The sequence below is a fragment of the Lactuca serriola genome, chromosome 5, assembly GCF_051521515.1.
Source record: "Lactuca serriola cultivar US96UC23 chromosome 5, Lser_US96UC23_V15, whole genome shotgun sequence".
NCBI lineage: Eukaryota > Viridiplantae > Streptophyta > Magnoliopsida > Asterales > Asteraceae > Lactuca > Lactuca serriola.
In genome coordinates this window covers 278,385,514-278,409,710 of record NC_136412.1, presented here as the reverse complement: position 1 = coordinate 278,409,710, position 24,197 = coordinate 278,385,514, and positions in this window count along the sequence as shown.

The following is a 24,197-nucleotide window of genomic DNA, read 5'->3' as shown; positions in this document are numbered from 1 at the left end:
CACTTTTTCTTCTGCAGCTCAACCCTTTGCTGCTCAGCAAGCTCAGATTCAGTCTCTTTCGGCTCCATCAGCTTCTTCTCTTCCTGCTGCATCAGCCATGCTTTTCTCTCAAAACCAATCATTCGTGGCTACTCAAGCTGCTTCTCCCTCCAATGCGGCTTCCTCATCAAATGGAAAGGAGGGTTATGAAAATCTTGCTCTTGCTACAGGGCTTGTTAACTGCTACAATGCACTTGTAGCTGGAGATCTTCCGCCCCAATTTTCATTTGCTAATCTCGATCAAATTTACCCTGAAGACGTAGAAGAAATGGATATCACATGGCAAATCGCCATGGCAGTTTTCAGGGCGAAATTGTTTGCAAAGTAGACCAGAAAGAACAATTGGGGGATGAGTGCTGACAAGAAGGTAGGGTTCAGCAAGGGAAAGAAGCGTTGATTCAACTACCACGAGCCAGGGCATTTTGCTCGTGAGTTTCCGCAGCCAGATAGAAGATTGAATAATGACCGGACAATGGTTGCCGTTGGAAACAATCGAAGTGGTGCTCAAGCCAATAGCGAGAAGGCCATGGTTGTGTAATTGTTTGATTGGGAGGATCAGATGCAGACCCTGAACATATCAGGACCTGAAAATGCTCATTTGGCACAGGTTGGTGGTGATGCTCCGGCGGAGATTGTTGCAGCTGAAGATCAAATGATGGAGCTGCAGTTTGCGTTGATGGTATCCTCTTCTCATGCACCAAAGAAAAACGAGGTAAGTCTACCCTCATGTTCTCAAGCTTGTATTGATTATGTTAAAATTCTCCATGAGGAAATTGAGACACTAAGTAGAGAAGTAGAGAACCTTACAATTCTTCGTGAACATAATGACTTGCTTAAAAGGGAAGTAGAGGACCTTAGGTATGAGGGTTGCCAACTTAGAAAAGGACAAAAACCACTTAAGGCCCAGTTAGAATCTAAAATAAAGGACTTTAGGAGACTTCAGGAAGACTATAGTAATAAATGTGAAAATTATGATTACATAAAGAAACAGAACGTTGAGTTAGTGGCTGAATTAAAACATTAAAGGGCAAATTTGAAACTACTGATTTTGATTTTCGCAAATATGATGTATCAAGTGAGGTAGTTGCCAATATGATAGACAACTGCATGCAATTTAAACGCAATCAGTCAAAGGGTCTAGGGTATAATCAAGTGCCTCCTCCTTTCAACCATTCATATCAGTTTCAACCCTTGTCCAAGGAAGAGATTGCCAATGAACCATACATGGTTTTTGGCAAGCCATCTAGTTTTGTTTCGGGAGGATATATTAATGTTGAAAGTACAACATTTCTACTTCTCCTGTAGAACAATCCTTAAATTAGTCAAAGCACGAAGTTGAAGGATTTGTTTCTGAAAATAAAACTGAGTCTGAACCTGAATTTTTAGTTTTAAATAAAGACTTTAATTTTTATGATGTTGCAAGAGACAATGTTTTTTGTGATGTTTCTACACTGTCTGATACTGTTTTGAATGGTTTTAAAGTGTTTGATGATGTGGTTGGCAATTCTAATGTTTGTGATGATAATAATGAAAACCCACCAGTTTCACAAGTTTCTCCATCTGATGCACCCTCACTTGTCTCACAATCTAATTCTTGTTCATGTTCATGTGAGAAAAGCAAGGGTGTTGGTATGGAAAGTAAATCTGAAAAATGCAGTACAAGTTTTAACAATAGCAAACAGATTTGTTTCAATTGTGGTATTGGTGGTCATATAGCTAGGAATTGTCCTAATCGAATGTTTGTACATTTTGAGTCACCAAGAGGAGAGAACGAATTTAGAGGAAGGTCTTTAACTAGAAAGTCCTCTAGAAATCGTTCTCAGAATGATGATTTGAAGGATGATTGGATTAGAAAATGGGATGTTTTTCAAAAGCATAAAAAGGTCATTCATAACAAAGTCCCAAGTAGTTTGCCAAAATCGAACATGGCCAAGCCAAGGTCGGTTTCATCAAGAAGCAGCAATGAGTCTTTAACCAATTCTGGTAGAAAACCCAAGTGCTCCAAGAAAACTGATAAAAATCCTATTTTGAAATCACCCAGGACTGTTAGAAAACCTAATTATCAATGGTTTCCCAAATTAGCCTCCAATCCATCATCTATGTCCTCTGAAAAGTTATTAAATAATGATAGATCTTTAAAGGCATTGGGACAACCCAGGAAAATGATGACCTGGGTTCCCAAATCTAAATAAACCTGCACATTTTGCAGGGACAGTTGCGGAGGAATGTCGTCAGAACTTGGTTCATCGACAGCGGCTGCTCCCGGCATATGACAGGAGATATCGCCCAACTGCATAACATTCAATCTTTTAATGGGGGATATACTACCTTTGCAGGTGGAGAAGGTGGAAAAATCACTCTAATAGGAACCGTTATAAATGGGGTGTTAAGTTTCGAGAATGTCAACTTTGCTCCTGAATTGAAGCATAGTTTGTTGAGTGTGTCTCAGATATGCGACAAAGGATATTCTCCTCATTTCACTGAAAAGGAATGCATGATTCTCAAGCCAGGCTTTGTCATCCCAGAAGAGTGGATTCTTGTAAAATCTAAAAGGGATGGGAATGCTTACATCATTGATATGTATAGCAATCTTCCAGAACAAGTTACGTGCCTCTTTTCAAAGATCTCAGAACAACATGCAATGCTATGGCACCGAAGACTCAGTCATGCTAACACCAAGAACTTGAATCGTCTTGCAAAGAATGAGATGGTCCGTGGTTTCCCTATTAAAGACTTTATAATGTTTACAAAGTGTGTGTCATGTACCCAAGGTAAGCATCACAGAAAACCACACCTGCCAAAACAGGTCAACTCAATTAGTCAGGTGCTTCAATTGCTACATATGGAACTGTTTGGACCAGTAAACATTCTCAGCATTAACAGAAATTCATATTGTCTAGTTGTAATTGATGATTTATCTTGTTTTACGTGCGTTTTCTTTCTATCCAACAAAGCTGGAGTTGCTGATCTAATTAAGAAATTCATTGTGTTGATTGAGAACCAAACTAACAACCGGGTGTAGGCGCTTTGTACCGACAACGGAACAGAGTTCAAGAATTATGTTCTCGATAATTTTTGCGCAGAAAAGGGTATTATACATCAATACATCTCCGCTCACACACGTCAACAAAATGGTGTTGTTGAGAGGAGAAACAGAACTTTAAAAGACGCTGCAAGGACGATGTTGTGTGACTCCAAATTACCAGTTTTCTTTTGGGCCAAGGCGATAAACACTGCTTGCTACGTTTAGAATCGCGTGTTGATCAATAAAAATCAGATGAAGACCCCATATGAGATTCTATATCGTCAGAACCTTCAGTCAGTCATTTCCATGTATTTGGCTACCCTTGCACCCTTCTTCACCTAGAGACCAACCCGAAGTTTAATGCCAAAGCCGATAACTGTTACTTCGTAGGGTATGCTACTCGCACCGCTTACAGGGTCTACAATAAAAAGACAAAGCAGGTTGTAGAATCTTATGATGTGTACTGGTTGGAAGAAAATGAGACGGATGCTCGAGTGGGTCCGGATTGGTTGTTTTGATTACACATCTCTTTTCAGATCCATAAATGTGTTTTCAGGTAGCTCATCTGGATCTGTCTCTGGTTCGAAGAATGTTTCTGAAGACGAAGACGAAGAATTTGTCTACAGACCTCCAACGGTATCCTCTTCACAACCTGAGGGGGAGTCCTCTCCTTTGCTTGAAGGGGAGTCCTCTGCTTCGCCCGAGGGGAAGTCATCTGTACATCCTGATAGTCCAAAATCTCCAGTTCAGAATGATACTCCTGATGCTGAAACTACACCACTCACTCCTACAAAAAGAGAGTTCATGTCTAAAGATGCTTCCGCTGTTAGTTCAACCTTTATGGAACTACTCTTTCCTAAAAATATTTCAAATGAGTTTGTAGCAGAGCCATCTGGCGCGGCTCAATCAGCAAATGAAGGGTGTCAATATTCACAATCTTCCTGTCTCACTTAATGATATCAACCAATAGATACCCTCAAGGATTCAACGTGATCATCTGATCGAAAACATCATTGGTCAGCTGGGCGACCGCGTTAAAACCAGAAGTCGGAGTGGAGATGTCAATACCTGTCTTTACTCATGCTTTATCTCTCAAATAGAGCCCAAGAATGTTGAAATGGCTCTGAATGAGCCCAGCTGGGTAGATGCAATGCATGAAGAAATACATCAATTCAAAGGGCAAAAAGTCTCTTGACACATGATGCGTCTATCGAAACAAGCAAGATGGTTCAGGGGTTATGGTGCGTAATAAAGCTAGATTGGTGGTTCGTTGGTTTCAACAAGTCGAGGGTCTTGATTACATTGAAGTTTATGCTCTAGTAGCTCGCTTGGAGGCTATTCGTATCTTCCTTGCATATGCCTCTTACATGAACTTCATCGTTTACAAATGGACGTCAAGACTGCCTTCTTGTATGGCAAGATGAAGGAACAAATCTACGTTGATCAGCCCCGTGGGTTCGTTGACTCGAAGTTTCCTAATCATGTCTACAAGTTGGACAAGGCATTGTATGGGTTACATCAAGCTCCTCGAGCATGGTATGCAACTCTAACAAAGCACTTGCTCGGGCATGGATACTCTCGTGGCACTATCGACCAAACTTTGTTTATCAAGCATGTCGGTAATGATCAGATTCTGGTTCAAATCTATGTTGACGACATTATCTTTGGGTCAACCAGTCCGCAACTTTGCAAGGAATTTGAAGGTGTTATGAAAAAGAGGTTCGAAATGAGTTCATTGGGGGAAATGAACATGTTTTTGGGGATTCAGGTCAAACAAAATTCAACCGGAATCCTGCTACATCAAGCCAAGTATGTGGATGATATTCTTGAGAAGTTCGGGTTTCACGACGCTAAATCTGCATCGACGCTAATGGCTAAAAGACCTCTTCTGACTCCAGATACTAATGGCGACTCCGTAGATCAGACTCTCTACTGATCGATGATCGGATCGTTGATGTATCTTACTGCAATCCATCCAGACATTATGTTTTCAGTTTTTCAATGCGCACGTTATCACGCTAATCCTAAACTTTCACATCTTATTGTTGTCAAAATAATTTTTCGGTATATCAAGGGTAGCCCAAAATTGGGTCCTTGGTATCCGAAGAATTCTGAATTTGATTTATATGCTTTTGCTAACAGTAATTATGGAGGTTGTGAGCTTGAAAAGAAATCTACTTTAGGAGGGTGTCAATATCTTGGTGACAGAATTGTTTCATGGCGGTGCAAGAAGCAACACACTGTCTCAACCTCAACAACAGAGGTAGAATATGTTGCTGCATCTGCCTGTTGTTCTCAAGTTATCTGGATCCAACATCAGCTGTTGGACTACGGTTTGAATTACTTAGAAACCCCCATTTACTGTGATAATGAGGCCGCAATTCAAATTGCGAAAAATCCAGTCCAACATTCTAAAACCAAGCACATCGATATTAAAATTCATTTCATCAGAGATTGTTATGAACGTTCTCTAATCCGGCTGTAACAGGTTCCCACAGCTAATAATGTGGCGGATCTGTTCACTAAGCCTTTTAACAAAACTCATTTCGATGTGATTGTGGGATTTTTGAAAATGATTCGTTTTGAGGATTAAGTTTTTCTGTTTTATTTTTTTGTTTTCTTAATTCTTGTTAATTTTTAAATTTATTTTTGTTTCTGTAGGGAGGTTAGTTTAAATTTGCGCATTTTATATCCTGTTATTTTTATTCTCACCCATGCACAAATTTAGGGGGAGAAATAATCAAAAATCCAAAAACAATAAAAATTTCAAAAATCCAAAAACAATAAAAATTCCAAAAATCCAAAAACAATAAAAATATAGAAAATTAAAAATATTGTTGATATTTTTGTTTGTAGGTGTTGTGACCGGAAATGATATTAGCAAGTGTTAACGGGCAATCTGAATCTACGTAACGTACCTAAATTGAATTGTCTACGCTCTGTGCTCGATGCGCTGGTAGGCATAAAAGATTTTAAATGGTCTTGACTAGGGAGAGCTGAACTAAAGGAATTCAAGACCTTGACAAACATTGATCTAGTCAGATCCGTTTAGCCTGACATTGCGATGCTTGGATAGGTTGAGCAGGGAGATATACATGACAATCTATCGGTCACATTAAAAGAACCCGTATCCAGAATTGTGGATTAACTTTTCCTCGATGTGCGGATTATGTCCTTAATTCCGGTTTAGATGGGGTGACTGGGGAATTCCGATAAACTAGGTCTGTAGAAGGTTATTTTCTTGCTTTCTGTCCGTTAGTCATATGTTGCCTCCTTTGCGTGATCGAGAGATTCGGCCTGGACTGTAACATATACAATTCTATCTCTCTGCATCTTCTCTCTATGCAATTCTTTCTATCTGTTAGCCATATACTGTCTCGTTTGCGTGACTCATAATCTGACCTGGTACACAGTATATGCAACATTCTCTTCTCAATCCCTCTAAAACTTCAATTAGTCATATGTTTCATCCTCTGCGTGATTGGAAGAGATCCAACCTGGATGTATAGCATATGCACTCTAAATCTATTTTCTCTCTTACTAATTGTCTGCTCACCCGGTGTAAGGAGTATTCTGGAAGTCCTTGATGGCTGGAACATATCAGGAAGTGGGAAACACGTTCTAGTACAATTTAAATTTGAACACATACAAATTGTCTATAAATCTCGCTGCTCAATTTAGGTGGACAACAATATCCCTGGTTGTAGTCAGTTAAATGGCCACAAGGAAATTTATTTAAGAATAAGGGCTAAAAATGTCATGTTGTTGGTAAATTGTCCAAATTCTTTCATAAATGTTTCGTGCTTAAGTGGAATACAATAATGGCGATCGATCAGACGAAGACGTGAAAATAAGGGTACCGACAAGTGGAATTGACATGTCCAACAACTTTGATCCCAGTGTCATAAATTTATTATCAGTAATTAAATTCTTATGTTTTGTTGTGTAATTCATTTGATTTTATTTAATTCTACTTTTATTTTTATTTTTATTTTTATTTTTCATTTTATTTTGTTAATTGTTAAAATTTAGCTGTTAATTTTTAATTTTTAAATTTTGCAAATTAATTTTTATTTTACTTTATTTTATTTTATTTTTAGTTTTAATTTTAATTTCAATCCTCAAAAAAGTTTGTTTTTTTTGAAATTTTTTGAAAAACTTGGACTGTGCCTTACACTGTATGGCCAACAGGTAAAAGAATCTTGGGTATTTAAGGAGTTTACAGCCGGAATCATCCTCACTTTTCGATTTCCGACCGTAAACTCTCCTCCTCCTCCTCGTCTCTCTCTCTCTCTCTCTCTCTCTCTCTCTCTCTCTCTCTCTCTCTCTCTTCGAAAAATTTTCTCGTTTTTTTCGTGAAATTGCTCCGATAGCTTCGAAGGTATCATCTTTTCGACCGTGAATGTGTGTTTATTTCAGAGATTAAACGATTATTGAGCCTAAAATCGACGAAAAAGGGTTTGTCGGAGTTTACGGCCCAAGCTTATGGTCGTGAAGAGCTTACGACCGTAAACTCAGCTTGCGGTCACAAGGTTATTGCCGTAAAATCCCGTTGACCGTAAACTCCCGTTGACCGTAAACTTCCGTTGACCATAAACTCCCCATTGACCTGAAATTTAATTTTAAAATTAATAATTCACTCTTGGGCTCGAAATTAAATTATTTAAAACGTTATTTGCTCAAAATTTTTCTCTTGTCTTACTTGGTGTGTTTTAGTGCAGACAAAATGACAGCATTAAAATTTACAGATATGCACAACCTGGCGATGGTTCTCACTGATCCTCCGGTGGCTCATGAGGACTTCAAATCGATGATTCATGGATTACGAGAATGCTGTCTGGCCTCTGCCATCACTATGAACACCGTTGTCTATCATAAAATCATTTAGGAATTCTGGCAGACTGCCAAAATGACAAGGGACGATGATGAAGCTGTGACTGTAGATGCGATCGTTCAAGGATGCAAGATTGTTATCGATGAGCCTTTCGTGAGAGAGACCTTGCTGATCAACGACCTTCCAAGCTTTCCCACAAAGATTAGTATTGAAGATGCTCAGAAGATATTAAAGAAGATGGGGTACGAAGGTGATTCTCTACTTACAATGAAGAAGCTACTGCCGCCCTATTGGAGATTTCTAGCCCACGTGTTCGTAAGCTGCATCTCCGGCAGAAGGTCCGGTGCAGATGAAATATCCCTGAGAAACACTGGCGCTATTGTTTCTCTTACTGCGGGGATTGGATTCAACGTTTCTAGGTTTATCCTGGACGAGTTTGTGGTCAACATTAATGCCACCACTCAGGATACCTTCCTAATGTACCCTGGATTCGTTCAGCTCTTCATCAATAAACAATTTCGTGACTTGGTAAAGGAGGGAGAAACGCTCGATATGAAGTCCTTGGGCCCTCACACCATTGGTCTCATTAAACAAAATCACAATGGGAAGGTGATCTTTCAAGGGTTGTATCCATTGGTTAAGTTCAGACGATTTGTTGAGCCGAATGAAGCAACCGAGTCACACGGATCTTCAGATAAGATATCATCGGAGCCCACTTCGTCGGAAAAGGTGATCTCAGAAGGAGATGTGATCACCATGTCAGATCAAGAAGGAGAATATATTGTTGCTCCTGTTGTGTCAGTAGCCGAGGAGCATGGCCTACAAATAGTCCAAGTTGAAGGAGATTACAATGAAGGGTCTTCCAAGAATACTGTTGAGCCTAATCAATATGAAGACCTTGATCTCACAGGTTTCGATAGAGATGAGATTCCAACTAATTTTGGAACTAATGATGATTTTCTGTTAAATGTCAACCTCAACTCACTGCTAGATAATCTCAGTGATGTTGCTCACACGACAACGGAGAGTAGGGATACAAAAGATGTTCTCGAATCAACACCCATAACTACAGAACACGTGGTTGTTTCTACAATTTCAATGGTGATAGTGTCAGAGATTCCTCCCCTTGATGTTGCCTCACTTTCATCTGAACCACTTCATGGTGATTTCTCAACAGACCAGACATCACAGCCTCCGCCCAAAAGAAGACGACGAGATCCTAGGTTCGGGCATCTGGATTCTAGCTTGTCTCAGGGCTTGCCATTTACTCCAAATACCACTCCTGCTATTGTAACTACAGAACCTTTACGTGAAGGCCATAGCACATTTTTTGAAGCCGGTGGCTCCTCTATTCCACCAGGATTCTCTCCTCCAAGAACAGATCTCGATGCGGCATCTGTGTGTTTGGCCTTGCATCTTGCTCAAGAACAAGCTGCTGCACCTTCTTGTAAGGGCAAAGGAATTGCTTTTCGAGAAGGTCAGTCAAGAGAAGATGACTCCGTGATTGATGAACTTCGGAAGAGAGTGAATGTGCTGGATCAGAAAAATATTGAGCTCAACATTCGAGTTGAAGATCTCTTGAGTGAGAATACAAATTTGAAGATTCAATTTTCTGATCTCCAAGAAGATAAGGCAATAAAGTCCAAGCAAATCTCTAAGCTCCAAGATCATTTCAATCTTCTGACCTCCAGCTATTTTAATCTCAAGAAGAATCTTGAAGAAGACTTTGGTGATAAGTATAAGACATCTGCAGATGAGTATAGAATCGATCTTCACTCTCAGGCTCATCCTATTGCCATGCCAACTGCTCAGACTTCTCGAGTGGTGAATAGTTTTGAAGAAGAGGCTGCTCATGCTCCACATGTTGCAGATATTATTCGAGATAAACAAGCCAAAGCCGCTGAGAAGGGACAACTCTTGTTCAAGAGGAGTTCCGACAAGAATGCACCAGGAAATCAATCCACAATCACTGTTACGGATCTCGAAGCCGTAAGGTTTAGAGACACGTATGGTGATCGGTCAAGAATCGTATCTTGGGGTTTTCATGATCCCCTGAAAACGTGGATTGGTCGCAGAAAGAGCGGCAATACGGAGCTCTATAAAGACTGTCATGATTTTAATTCTTGGACCAGGGTGGATCTTTCAGAGTTGTCTCAATCTCCATTTTCAAACCCGACGGATAATCAGCAAGCAACTAATTTCAAACACTTTCTGGAAGATCAAGTAAAGAAGGGTTTCCCATCTATGAAGACTGTTGAATCTGTGATAAAACAGTATCCTGATGTCATTGATCCCAAAACTAGTAATCCCCTCCAGGTGGTGATGTGGCCTGCTACAAATCAGTTCAAACAAATTCCCGTGCTTCAAGATTACTCGGATGGATCCTTAAGCTCTATGCTCTATTGGGTATTTGATGAATCCACAACATCTGCTTTCATCAAATTAAAGGAGGGATGCATTCGTTTGTATGATAGTAGGGATTTGTTTCAGTTTAGAAAATGGGACATTCATCATTTAAGCCATTATCAGATCAGGGTTGCTGAGGAGATATTTGAGTCAACCGCGAAAGAATACACCACCATGGTTGTTGAGATTATAAACAAGCGGATGTGGAATGGGGCTATGGGGCTAGACGATGTGATGATCGTGGACAAAGATTAACTTCAAGCTAGCACCAAACCAAGGGGGAGATTGAAGGGTCTAATTAATGGTTTGGTCTAGGATTTCAATGTAATAGGTTCTTTTGAGTCAATATGCATGTTTTGGTAGCTTTTGTGTAGTTTACGGCCTGCTATGAATTTACGGCCATAAGCCTGTTTACGGCCGTAAAACCAAGGTCGACCTAGGTCCAATATATATATATATATATATATATATATATATATATATATATATATATATATATATATATATATATATATATATATATATAGAGGTGTGCTAGGTCATTTAGTGGTTGTTGACGCCACAGAGTTCACGGTTGCTATTCCACAAGTTGTACCAGATGTTTTTCCTAATAGAAAGCGTGTGCAAGCTTGTTTTCATTCTTGTTTCTACTTGTTCTTTGTTATTATCGATTGTGTTTGTTGTTTGATCATTGATAAGATCCGTTTCAGGACCTTACACCTTCCCTTTGCTTGATCCTACCATACATCAAAATTTATTAAGAATCTTCAAATAGGAACTTAAGAGAGTTAGATAGTGGACTTACCTAAAGAAAATTCAAACTTTTTGACATGACCTTCTCTCAGATCTTTCAGGTAGTTAGGGCAGCTTCGCAACCAATGCCCCTTCCTTTGGCAATAGAAACATATGTCCCCTTTAGGAATGGTACACATGACTATCTCAGACTTAGCCTTTCTCTTTACCATTTGGTCAACCGAGTTGACTATGGCCAATCCTTTTCCATTGGGAAGAGGAAGCTTTCTGGATTTCCAATGTCACCATTGTTAATGTCTATGGAAGTTTGGCAAGTCGATCTTCCAATCATATTTGCTTTTCCAATACTCCAAATCATTGTTGATTCAGCAGCACCAAGCAAATAGATAAGATCATTAAGGGTCATGTCAAAGTGTTTTACATAGCAGTCCCAAAGGAAACTCACTATGTTACTTAGAAAGTTATTCAACATCCAATTTTCTTAGGACTTTGACATCCAACTCTCCCAGCTTGTCAATACGTGACTTCATCTCCAAGATGTGAGCACACATAGACATTGCTTGCCAATAGGGCTCGAGTGACCTTGAACTTGTGGGTTCGGAGGAGGTGAAGAAAGTGAAGTATGATTTTCGGGACATCATCTTCATTAGGAAAGCTTGTTCCAAGAGATTTGGGAAGATCATAGTTGTCTGAACCAAACATCTATACTGGGAGAAATTCAAGTAAGTTGATTTAAAGTCCTTAATATAACACCCAATATGAAATATTAAGGCTATGACCCAACACAATATTTTATAACTTGGAAGAGGGACGTCGTAATCCAAGCTATATAATATTTGAAGGTAGGCGAATGACGATTCACCAATTTCCACCATGAAAAACGAAATAATTTACTTGGTTTTTAGTTGGATTTGAAACTCCTAGATCTTTTGAGATTCATTGAACTTTTCAATGACATGTTTTAATCTCGATTGTGCCCTCTCAAGTTTTGTGACTGGGATGTCGAGGATCATAAAAAATGTGTGAATAACCATGCAAATATACTTGGTACCCATAATATTTATCACTTAATCGATGTCCCGGTTAACCACATGCGCTCCTCCGATCCTATGATTGTAACCACCCAAAATACGACCCAAAATTTTTTGTTGTAATATTACTACAAATCACATCATCGAATGTCATATATAATAAAAACGTGGGAAGAGTACTCAAAGTCATAGTAACTGTGTCAAAACAAAACTATATCAATCATAACAAAATGTCTGTATAAACCTCCCAGGATAAAACTGAAGTTGTGGTGGGTGCGATGCCATCAACCCGAGCTCTTCCCTTTGCTAGAGGAAGTAACTGAAACCAAAACTGAAACTGTAAGCACGAAGCCATACTACCACATACCATACAACGACATATAAACACATATTGGGCCTTACCCACTGCATCGGACCGAAGTCCGGAAACTGCATCGGACCGGAGTCCGGAACTAACTAGGGCCTTGCCCTCTACATCAGACCGAAGTCCAGAAACTGCATTGGATCGAAGTCTGGAACTAACCAGGGCCTTTCCCTCTGCATCGGACCGAAGTCCGGAAACTGCATCAGACCGAAGTCCGGAACTAACCAGGGCCTTGCCCTCTACATCGGACCGAATTCCGGAAACTAACTGAACATAGCATAGCATAATCATAACTACTAGCATAAACACATATACTTCATACTGCATCGGACTCAAGTCCAGAACACATAACACAAAGACAGGCTTGAATCACAAAGACATTAAGTACACTGAACTACTACATCAGACCGAAGTCCGGAACTACTGCTAACTAGACGGGTCGGCATTGTGCCCGTAGACCCGTTCCTACTGGTAGGAAACTCACCTCATAATGTTGGCTACTGAGATGCTAAATCTGAAACTGCCTGACTGTTGCTCCGGAACTTCCCGGCTACAAATCCCATAAACACTAAATCAAATACTGATAACTAATCTCAAGGTAAAATGACTATTTACCCCTAGTCAAGTCAACTTCCTGGTCAAAGTCAACTTCCAATTCACCGGACTCGCTGAGTTGGGCCACCAACTTACCGAGTCCCTATCATCCAATCTAATCCTCTACCCGCTTCTACTCGTCGAGTTTGGCAAAGAGTCAACGAGTTCTTCTTCGATACATCATCGAGTCTAACTTCATCTGACTCGCCGAGTTGTATGAACACTCATCGAGTTCTCCTTCATCATATGAACATGTCCAGTTTGTGACTCGCCGAGTCGTATGAATAACTCGTCGAGTCTGAAGAACAACTCACCGAGTCTGAAGAACAACTCGTCGAGTCCCAAGCGTGCTATTACTATACAGTCAATTCTAATCGATTTCAGTGCTTCCAAATCATAGATCTGAGCTTCTAGGACTGGTTTTACATGTAACGTTTCCAACTTTACGTGCATGCACAAGATTATAAGGCTAAATTACCCAAAATCATCAATTACTAAGCACTTAGGGTTTGGAACAAGGCCATGATTGCATAAAGGTGGCTATAATGAGCTCCTGGAGTTCAATAACGTCTAAATCTAAGGTTTCCATCCAAAGGAGAGTCCACATCTCAAGTTTTGAATCATATAAGGCTCCAAAAGTGACATAACAAGCATAAAAGAGGGTTTAATGGAGGAATACACAAGGTAATAACTTTATTACCTGAATGAGAAACTAATGGAAGCTATCTCTTGGATCTCCTTTCTCTTCTATGTACCTTCTTTCCTTGCTTCTCTTCGAAAGCTTCCAAACTAACACAAACACACTCAAGCTCAATAATGGGGGCTTGGGTTACAGGGAAAATGCTCTAGAGGTGTTGGAGGCTGGGGTGGGAGGCTATAATGACGCTTAAATAGGGTACAAACCTTTGAAATTAGGGCTTCATCCTGACAGGCAGACTCGCCGAGTCCCAACATATGGACTCACCGAGTAGCCAACTTAAATCGCGAGCTCATCACGCTTCTACTCGACGAGTCGGGCTACAGACTCGTCGAGTACCCCTTAAGAAATGGAGATACTTTAATTAAATTTACATACCAGAAATGGGGTGTTACAACTCTCCCCACTTATCTTAGACTTTGTCCTCGAAGTTTGTTGCCGCTGAATCTGAAAATAACTCAGGATAATGCTCCCTCGTCTCCCCCTCGGTCTCCCACGTCCAATCTGAACCCTTTCGGTGCTGCCACTGCACCTTCACTAACTGAACCACCTTGTTTCTCAAGGTCTTCATCTTCCGATATAAGATCGCAACTAGTCTCTCGATATAATTCAGGCTGCTATCAACCTGAATATCCTCTAAGGGTACAACTGCTGACTCGTCCACCAAAGACTTCCTCAATTGAGAAACATGGAAAGTGTTGTGGATCTGGCTAAGCTTTGCTGGAAGATCCAACCAATAAGCAACCGGACCCACCCGGGCCAGAACCCTAAAGGACCAATGAACCTGGGGCCCAGCTTGCCCCTCTTATGGAACCCGATAACACCCTTCCAGGGTGATACCTTCAGGAGGACCATATCGCCCACCTGAAACTCCAAGTCCAAACACCTCCTGTCAGCGTAACTCTTCTGTCGACTCGGTGCAGTCTGCAATCTGCTACGGACCTGCTGGATCAATTATGTGGTCTTGAGCACCACCTCGGTACTCCCGATGACTCGTTGACCGACTTCGCCCCAATAAATCTGGGTCCTACACTTCCTTCCATAGAGCATCTCGAAAGGAGGGCGGTCAATACTAGCGTGGTAACTGTTGTTATACGAAAATTCCGCTAAAATAAGATACGTATCCCACCTGCCTCCAAAATCTAGGGCACATGCCTGAAGCATGTCCTCGAGAGTCTGAACCGTCCTCTTGCTCTGCCCTTCCGTCTGGGGGTGGAAATCGGTGCTAAAATGAAGACGAGTCCCCATCTCGTCATGAAACCGCTTCCAAAACCTGGAAGTAAAACGGACGTCTCGGTCTTATACTACTAATACAGGCACTCCATGTCGTGCCACTACCTCGCGCACGTAAATATCGGCTAGCTTCTCGACCGATATGCTCTCCTAAATCCGTATGAAATTCACACTCTTGGTCATTCGATCCACTATGACCCAAATCGAGTCAACTCCATGTGCGGTCCTAGGAAGCTTAGTGATAAATTCGATCGTGATATCCTCCTATTTCCACACCGGAATGTCTAACGGATTCATCTTGACGTGGGGTCTCTGGTGTTCTGCCTTGACCTTCTTCCAGGCCAGGCATTTCTCTACATACCAGGCTACGTCCCACTTCATGCAGGGCCACCAATAATCGGGTCGAAGATCTCTATACATCTTCGTCGCCCCTGGATGGATGGAGAACCGGGACTTGTGGGCCTCATCCATCAACACCTGTCGTACTCCTCCCCAATACGGCACCCAGACTCTCCCATGAAGGGTCAACAATCCTCGACTATCATAGTCGAAAGAAGCTACTCGACCCACAATCCTCTCACACTTCTGGCTCTCCTCTTTCCGGGCCTCGACCTGTGTCTCTCTAATCTGCTACAACAATGGAGTAATCACCGTCATCCTCAGCCATATATCTCTAATCGGTGCCGCCATTGCCTTGCGGCTCAGGGCGTCGGCCACAACGTTGGCCTTTCCCGGATGGTAAAGGATCTCACAATCGTAGTCCTTTACCATATCTAACCATCGACGCTGCCTCATGTTCAAATTCGGCTGGTCTATGAGGTACCTCAGACTCTTGTGATCCGTGTAAATGGTACAGCGGACCCCATAGAGGTAATGTCTCCTAATCTTGAGGGCAAACACCACTGCCCCCAACTCTAAATCGTGCGTCGGATAGTTAGCCTCGTGAGGCTTCCCATCCTTGTGATCGAAGCATCACAATAGAATACAAATTATCTACTCCTTCTGGCAGGGTAAGAATCGATGCCTCGCACAATCGGTTTCTGAGGGTCTCAAATGTTGCCTGCTACTCAGGTCCCTAGCAAAACACCACCGACTTCCTAGTCAGTTGGGTAAGTGGAACTGTTATCTTGGAGAAGTCATGGATGAATCTCCTGTAGTACCCTGCCAACCCTAGGAAGCTCCGAATCTCAGATGGTTACCTCAGGACCTCCCACTGCATCACGGCCTCTATCTTGGCCGGATCCACTAGTATCCCTTTCTGGTTGACGAGGTGTCCAAGGAACTGCACCTCGCGCAACCAGAACTCGCACTTGGAGAACTTCGCAAAAAGTCTCTACCTCCTCAAAGTCTCTAGCACCTCCCTCAGGTGCTCCTCATGTTGCTCCTGAGTCTTGGAATAAACCAAGATATCGTCAATGAACACTATCACAGACCGATCCAACATCGGCCTGCATACGCGGTTCATGAGATCCATGAACGCAGCTAGAGCATTGGTGAGCCCAAACGGCATCACGACAAACTCATAATGACCATAACGGGTCCTAAAAGCTGTCTTCTGAACATCCTCACCTCTGACCCGCATCTGATGATAACCGGAGCGCAGATCAATCTTGGAAAACCAAGATGCTTCTTGAAGCTGATCGAACAAGTCATCTATCCTCGAGAGCTGGTAATGCTTCTTCATCGTTACCTTGTTCAACTCCCGGTAATCTATACACATACGGTCCGACCCATCCTTCTTCTTCACAAACATGATCGGGGCTCCCCATGGTTAACTATTCGGTCTAATGAAACCCTTGTCTAGCAGCTCCTACAGCTGCGTAGACAACTCCTGCATCTCTGGAGGAGCCAACCGATACGACGCTTTGGCTATTCGAGCCGCACCCAGAACCTGGTCAATCTGAAACTCAACCTGTCTCTCTGAAGGTATCCTAGGTAGATCCTTTGGAAATACATCCGGGTACTCACGTACCACCGGTACATCGTCAACAGTCGCTTTGCCCTTCTCCCGGGCATCCAAAATATAGGCGACATACCCCGTGCAACCCTGCTAGAAGTAGTGTCGGGCTCTCGCTGCCGAGCAAATAATCAGTTCGCGCTGTGGCCTCTCGCCCTGAATCACTAACTCTCCCCCACCATGGGTGTGGACCCTCACTAACTGTAGCTCACAATCAATCACTGGCCCATTGGGGCTCATCCAATTCATACCCACTATAACTTTATTCCCTCGTAGGGGAATGGGAATCAAGTCCACTGAAAACTGCTCATCAAATAACTGTAGCGAACAAGGCCTATGTACTCTCGCGACCCTGACGGTCCTGTCATCAGCTATCTCAACCTTAAGTGGAGAATCTAGCTCCTCTCGGAGCTTTGCTGAACCTCTTGCTAAGCGCAAGTGAAACAAATGATCGGGTAGCCCCCGAATCAAACAATACTGTAGCAGATATGTCGTTCACTAAGAACAACCCTATATAAAAGCATATAACCATAAGAAACAATCAACATTGATATAGAGATGAAGGGACGATACATACCCGTCATTTGAAAAGCTCTACTCTTCGCCACTGGTGCCTCACTTCGGCCCTGACGGCCGTCTGTAATCCTCAATGTTGCAGGGGCAGGTGTTGCCACCTTCCTTGCTGCTGGTAAACTCGGACACTGGGACTCTTAATGTCCCTTCTGATTGCAATGGAAGAAAATCAGATCAGATACCGCGGTAACGGTGGAAGTATCTGTACAATCTCTGCTCATATGCCCGGTCTGACCGCACTTGTAGCAACCAGGACTCCCTGCCTTGCACGCCCCATCGTGCAATCTCCCACACTTTCCATACCGACCGTGGCTCTGCTGACCTCTATATTTGTGATCTGATACCTTGGGCTTTTTTCCCAAACTCCTAGTGCCAGATACCACCTATGGCTTCCTTTTCTTCTCCATCTCTAGATCAATCTCTTTCTCACGAGCCCTAGCAATCATGTCATCCAGCGTTTTACAACTAGACTGGCTCACAAATTGGCAGATATCACTCTGAAACATCTCATGATAGCAGGCCTTCTTCATTTCGTCATCAGCTGCATACTAAGGAATGAGAAGAGACTCTCCCTAAGCTTGGCAGTAATCTCTGCTACTGTCTCTGTAGTCTGGGTGAGATCCTGAAACTCACTGGCTAACTGTTGCACCTCAATAACCGGTGCAAACTCGACTTTGAACCTGGTAGTAAAATCAGCCCAAGTCATCGCATCAAGTGATGTGTCATCCCCGATGACATGCCCGATCTCCTCCCACCAATCCCGTGCCCTGTCCTTCAGAAGATAGGATGCTAGTCTGACCTTGTCCCCCTCGGGACATCTGCTGGTGCGGAAAGCATTGGCGACACCCGCCAACCACCTGGTACTCGCTATAGGGTCCCGAACCCCATGATAGTCAAGAGCTCCACAGGCTCTGAACTCCCTGAAGGTGAGCATGTGTGACCCCATCATGGTCGCCACCTCAGCACGAAAGGTGCTCAACCTCTCATCCATCAGCTCCAAGATACCCTCCTTGATCGAACATGCAAGTAATCTCTAAAGAGAGAAACTCCCTAGTCTGATCATCCAAATGCTCGGCTCCCGAGCCTGCTCCTGATCCCTCACCGGCACCTGAACTGCCGACTACTGGTCTAGGGCGTAAAACCACCATTATGAAACACATAGCGACAACGTCATAAATACTGATATATCTCGAGGGATCACTATTACTACAAGTTTCCTGGTTTCGCCTTGGCCTTCCTTGACTCAAGTATAGATCCTCAGCTTTCAATAGTATGGGCCCCTACTACCTTCCACATCTATCTGTACCTTTCCCAAGAACTTCCTTGACTCCACCAAGTCCCTTCTACTACCACTGTTGTTCTCATGCTAATATCATCCTAGGCATGCCCTAGGGTAATCACCAACCTACTCTTCGCCATCAGCTGCATAAGAAATCCCCACTTTCTTCCCCTAACTAGCTCGCGAATACTATTACATATCACTCAGACTAGATAATTCTTTGAATGAGAGATCCTACCCTATAATGGTTGGACTCAAACGAGAGCTGCGAAATAGAGCTAGACCTACCCTTCTGAAATTATTTAGCCTGTGCAATGTGTAACTTAACATACTCGTTTACAAGTTAGTGAAAGACAACTAGAACTCCTAAAAGCACAAAGCAACTAGCATTCAGGCATCGAGCACATAATCAAGCATATACCACTCTGGCTATCATACTAACTAATCTGCACTAGCATACAATGCTAAGCTTATACTATCAGGCATAACCTAACCAGGCTATCCTACTGCTGTCTACTCAATACTAGCATGCAATTCTCATAAAGCTGAAACATGTATAGCAGGCAAATAAGGCATCCTCCTAGATCCTTAGTCCTATTCTTGCATTCTGTTGTAGTGAAACTGAAATTGATAATCATAACATAAGCTTGTATGGGTAATTTGGGAGTACTTACTTGAGCTCAGCTGATCGCATGCACCACACCTTTTTTAAGAAAACTATTTTTCTTTCTACGTTCTTTTCAAAATTTATTTTCGAAAACGTTTCTCTTTTAAAAATCTTTCACCATTTCCTTAGTTGGAGTTCAGACACACTCGAAAGTATGCCTGAATCCCTCAAACCAAGGCTCTGATACCAACTTGTAACAAACCAAAATACGACCCAAAATCTGTTGTTGTAATATTACTAAAAGTCACATCATCGAATGTCATATATAATAAAACATGGGATGAGTACTCAAAGTCATAGTAACTGTGTCAAAACAAAACTGTATCAATCATAACAAAATGTCTGAATAAACTCCCAGGATAAAACTGAAGTTGTGGTGGGTGTGATGCCATCAACCCGAGCTCTTCCCTTTGCTAGCGGAAGTACCTGAAACCAAAACTGAAACTGTAACCACGAAGCTTAATTAGCTCCCCCATACTACCACATACCATACAACAACATATAAACACATACTGGGCCTTGCCCACTGCATCGGATCGAAGTCCAGAAACTGCATCGGACCGAAGTCCGGAACTAACTAGGGCCTTGCCCTCTGCATCGGACTGATGTCCAAAAACTACATCGGACCGAAGTCCGGAACTAACCTGGGCCTTGCCCTCTGCATCAGACCGAAGTCCGGAATTAACTAGGGCCTTGCCCTCTGCATCGGACCGAAGTCCGGAAACTGACTGAACATAGCATAGAATAATCATAACTACTATCATAAACACATATACTGCATACTGCATCAGACCCAAGTCTGAAACACATAACACAAAGACAGGCTTGAATCACAATGACATCAAGCACACTGAACTACTGCATCGGACCTAAGTTCAGAACTACTGCTAACTAGACGGGCCGACATTGTGGCCGTAGACTTGTTCCTACTGGAAGGAAACTCACATCATAACGCTGGCTGCTAAGATGCTAAATCTGAAACTGCCTGACTGCTGCTCCGGAACATCCCGGCTACAAATCCCATAAACACTAAATAAAATAATGATAACTAATCTCAGGGTAAAATGACTATTTACCCCTGGTCAAGTCAACTTCCTGGTCAAAGTCAAGTTCCAGTTGACCGGACTCGCCGAGTTGGGCCGCCAACTCGTCGAGTCCCTATCATCCAGTCTAATCCTCTACCTGCTTCTACTCGTTGAGTTTAGCAAAGACACGACGAGTTCTTCTTCGATACATTATCGAGTCTAACTTCATCCGACTTGCCGAGTTGTATAAACACTCGTCGAGTTCTCCTTCATCATATGAACATGTCCAGTCTGTGACTCGCCGAGTCGTATGAACAACTCGCCGAGTCTGAAGAACAACTCGCCGAATCTGAAGAACAACTCGCTGAGTCCCATGTATGCTATTATTATAAAGTCGATTCTAATCGATTTCAGTGCTTCCAAATCATAGATCTGAGCTTCTAGGACTGGTTTTACATGTAAAGTTTCCAACTTTACTTGCATGCACAAGAGTATAAGGCTAAATTACCCAAAATCATCAAATACTAAGCACTTAGGGTTTGGCACAAGGCCATGATTGCATAAAGGTGGCTATAATGAGCTCCTGGAGTTCAATAACGTCCAGATCTAAGGTTTCCATCCAAAGGAGAGTCCATATCTCAAGTTTTGAATCATATAAGGCTCCAAAAGAGACATAACAAGCATAAAAGATGGTTTAATGGAGGAATACACAAGGTAATAACTTTATTACCTGAATGAGAAACAAATGAAAGCTAACTCTTGGATCTCCTTTCTCTTCTATGGACCTTCTTTCCTTCCTTCTCTTCCAAATCTTCCAAACTAGCACAAACACACTCAAGCTCAACAATGGGGGCTAGGGTTTACAAGGGAAATGCTCTAAAGGTGCTGGAGGCTGGGATGGGAGGCTATAATGACGTTTAAATAGGGTACAAACCCTTGAAATTAGGGCTTCATCCAGACAAGCAGACTCGCCGAGTCCCAACATATGGATTCACCGAGTAGCCAACTTAAATCGCGAGCTCATCCCGCTTCTACTCGACGAGTCGGGCTATAGACTCGTCAAGTACCTCTTAAGAAATGGAGATACTTTAATTAAATTTACATACCAGAAATGGGGCGTTATAATGATAAACATTAAGTTACACTTTTCCTACCTTGTTAAATCCAAGTTAGTATGCCGATTAACCACACACGATCCACTAATGAATTAAGCAAAGTGCAAAGTGTAGTTTTATTGGTTAGCACCAAATTCTCATTTTCCTAAAGTAACTAAGATTGGGAATTTATAAAAGGTTTAGTTACTTTATATTTATCATTATACTTATAATGAAAATTATAGTCCTTGTCCTACCCATTCGGTTAACGACCCTCCGCCAGTCAAGGAAGCGGTGGGTGAGAGTGGACACCCATTAAACTACCATTTTATAGGTCGTAACCTTATACCCCCCTTCTAGACCGGTTTCGTGAATGAGGCCTACTAATGGTAAGACCGACTTGATCTTATACATATATATATATATATATATATATATATATATATATATATGTGTGTGTGTGTGTGTGTGTGTGTGTGTGTATGTATGTTACTAACCTATAATACTATAAAGTATAAGGGTTGAATTTTAACTTTTAAAACTATAGGGTTTGGAATTAAAGTATGTATGAGACTTTAGAAATTCCAAAACTTGAGGGCAAGTTTTGAACATTTAAAAACTTTTGGTTTTCATAACTTATGAGTTTAATATGGTTTTTATGAAAAACTTTTCATGTTCCATAACTTGAGGACAAGTTATGGAAGACATAAAAAAACATTTTATGATGACATTAAAATTAGAGACTCTTCCTTTTTATTAACCTATGACTTTTAACGATACTTTAAAATAAAAACTCTTCATTTTCCATAACTTGAGGACAATTTATGGAGTTCATAAAAACCATTAAGATCAAATTACCAACTAACACAATAATCAAGTAATTTTTCTATAAACAAGATCAAACTCATACGTGAAGATAATTCATATCAACAATTTTCAAGAACTTAGCTAACCACATAAACTAAAACAAGTTTTGATACTTTGACAATTATCATTTATTTGGATGAGAATAAATATTACCATAACATCAAAATCAAGTTTTATGAACCAAAACACTTTGTGGTAATGATTCTAATCCAAAACGGGCCAAAAAACAAAAAAAAATCACTGAACAGTCATCATCTCGTGGTAAATTTTACCATCTCGTGTTGAACTGGCAGATTCGAAAAAAACGATTTTTCTTTCAAATAACATCAAGTAAAATTGAAAACAAGCCTAGTCTCTGATACCACTGAAGCGTTATTAGCATTCCAACACTCCCATGGTGTACATGCAACCCTATAAACCTTGGATATGTGTTTTCTCTATTATACATGCAAATATTCAATATTACAAGGTTTCATCCTAACTAGCATAATATGAAGCAACTATACTACAAAAGTTTAGTTAGATGACATACCTTTTGATGAAGCTTGAAGTCTTGAACTTTAAGAGCTTAGCCCCAATAGTGTGGAAGCCTCAAGAGGAATTAAAAATCACCAAAAAAACACCTTGGAAATTTTGATAGAATAGTAAGCACACAAGAAATTGGCCCACTTTTGTTTTCTCACACACTAGTGCCATTTCATGTGCCAAAGACCTCTTTATACAGTATGGAGGATTAAGGTTACATTCATGTAAACCCTAATACCCATGACCTTTCATTTACATAGTATCCATGGATTAAAACTCCATGGACTATCCATGCAAGCTTAGCCCTATTGGATTAGTGTCTAAGGTTGTAACTATATTTGGTAAGTACTTGACCCGATTATGCATGGTCCTTTTGGTTTGCCTTCACCATAGCAACTTGACAAGGTGATTTTTATAGAGAGAAGAGATATTATTATTATTATTAATATATTATAAGAATAATATATTAAAGGAATAATAATATTATTTAATTAATATAAGTCATAAATTGATTAGGAATTAATTTGGTGACTTAAAGAGATTAATTGAATAAAGGGGCATAAACTGTCAAATGTGTGATAATTGTGTTTTGAGCTAAGGATCTTTATGGATATGGGGGTGGAAGATTTTAGGGATATGGATCTCCTAGAAATCGTCCAAAGGCTTATCTAGAATGATCTTTGGATTGCTTTGAGGCTAAGTTATCCAATTAGGGTTTAAGGTGAAAACCTAGGAGCTCACAATATAAATAGACCCTTAGGGTTGGAGAAATCGGCCTCTCCATGTTTGAGGAAACCTTAGAGCCGACTTCTCACCTCTCTCCCTCTCTTAAATCATCTTCTTGCTGGTTGGTGTTTGTAAGCCATTAGAGGAGTGACATTTGTGACTCTAAGCTCCAAGAAGAAATAGGATCTTAAGCAAGTAACTCAAGGTATTATTCTAGATCTGTTTTCACATGTTTTGATTGTTAGTTTAGATTAGATCTAGCCATGAAAGTCTTGAATATATTGCATGTTCAATTAGAGAAACCTAGATCCAAGCTTTAGGGTTTGTATGTGCACATAGGAAAGTTCTTATGGCGAAAACCCATCAGTTGTATTAGAGCCTTGATTGGTTTCAATTGAATGTGATGCTTAATTGTTTTACTTGCTAAAAATCGTTTTTCTTGACCTCTGTCCGACCCAACTCGGCGAGTCAGTGTCTGGACTTGGCGAGTTGGCCCCATTCGGCGAGT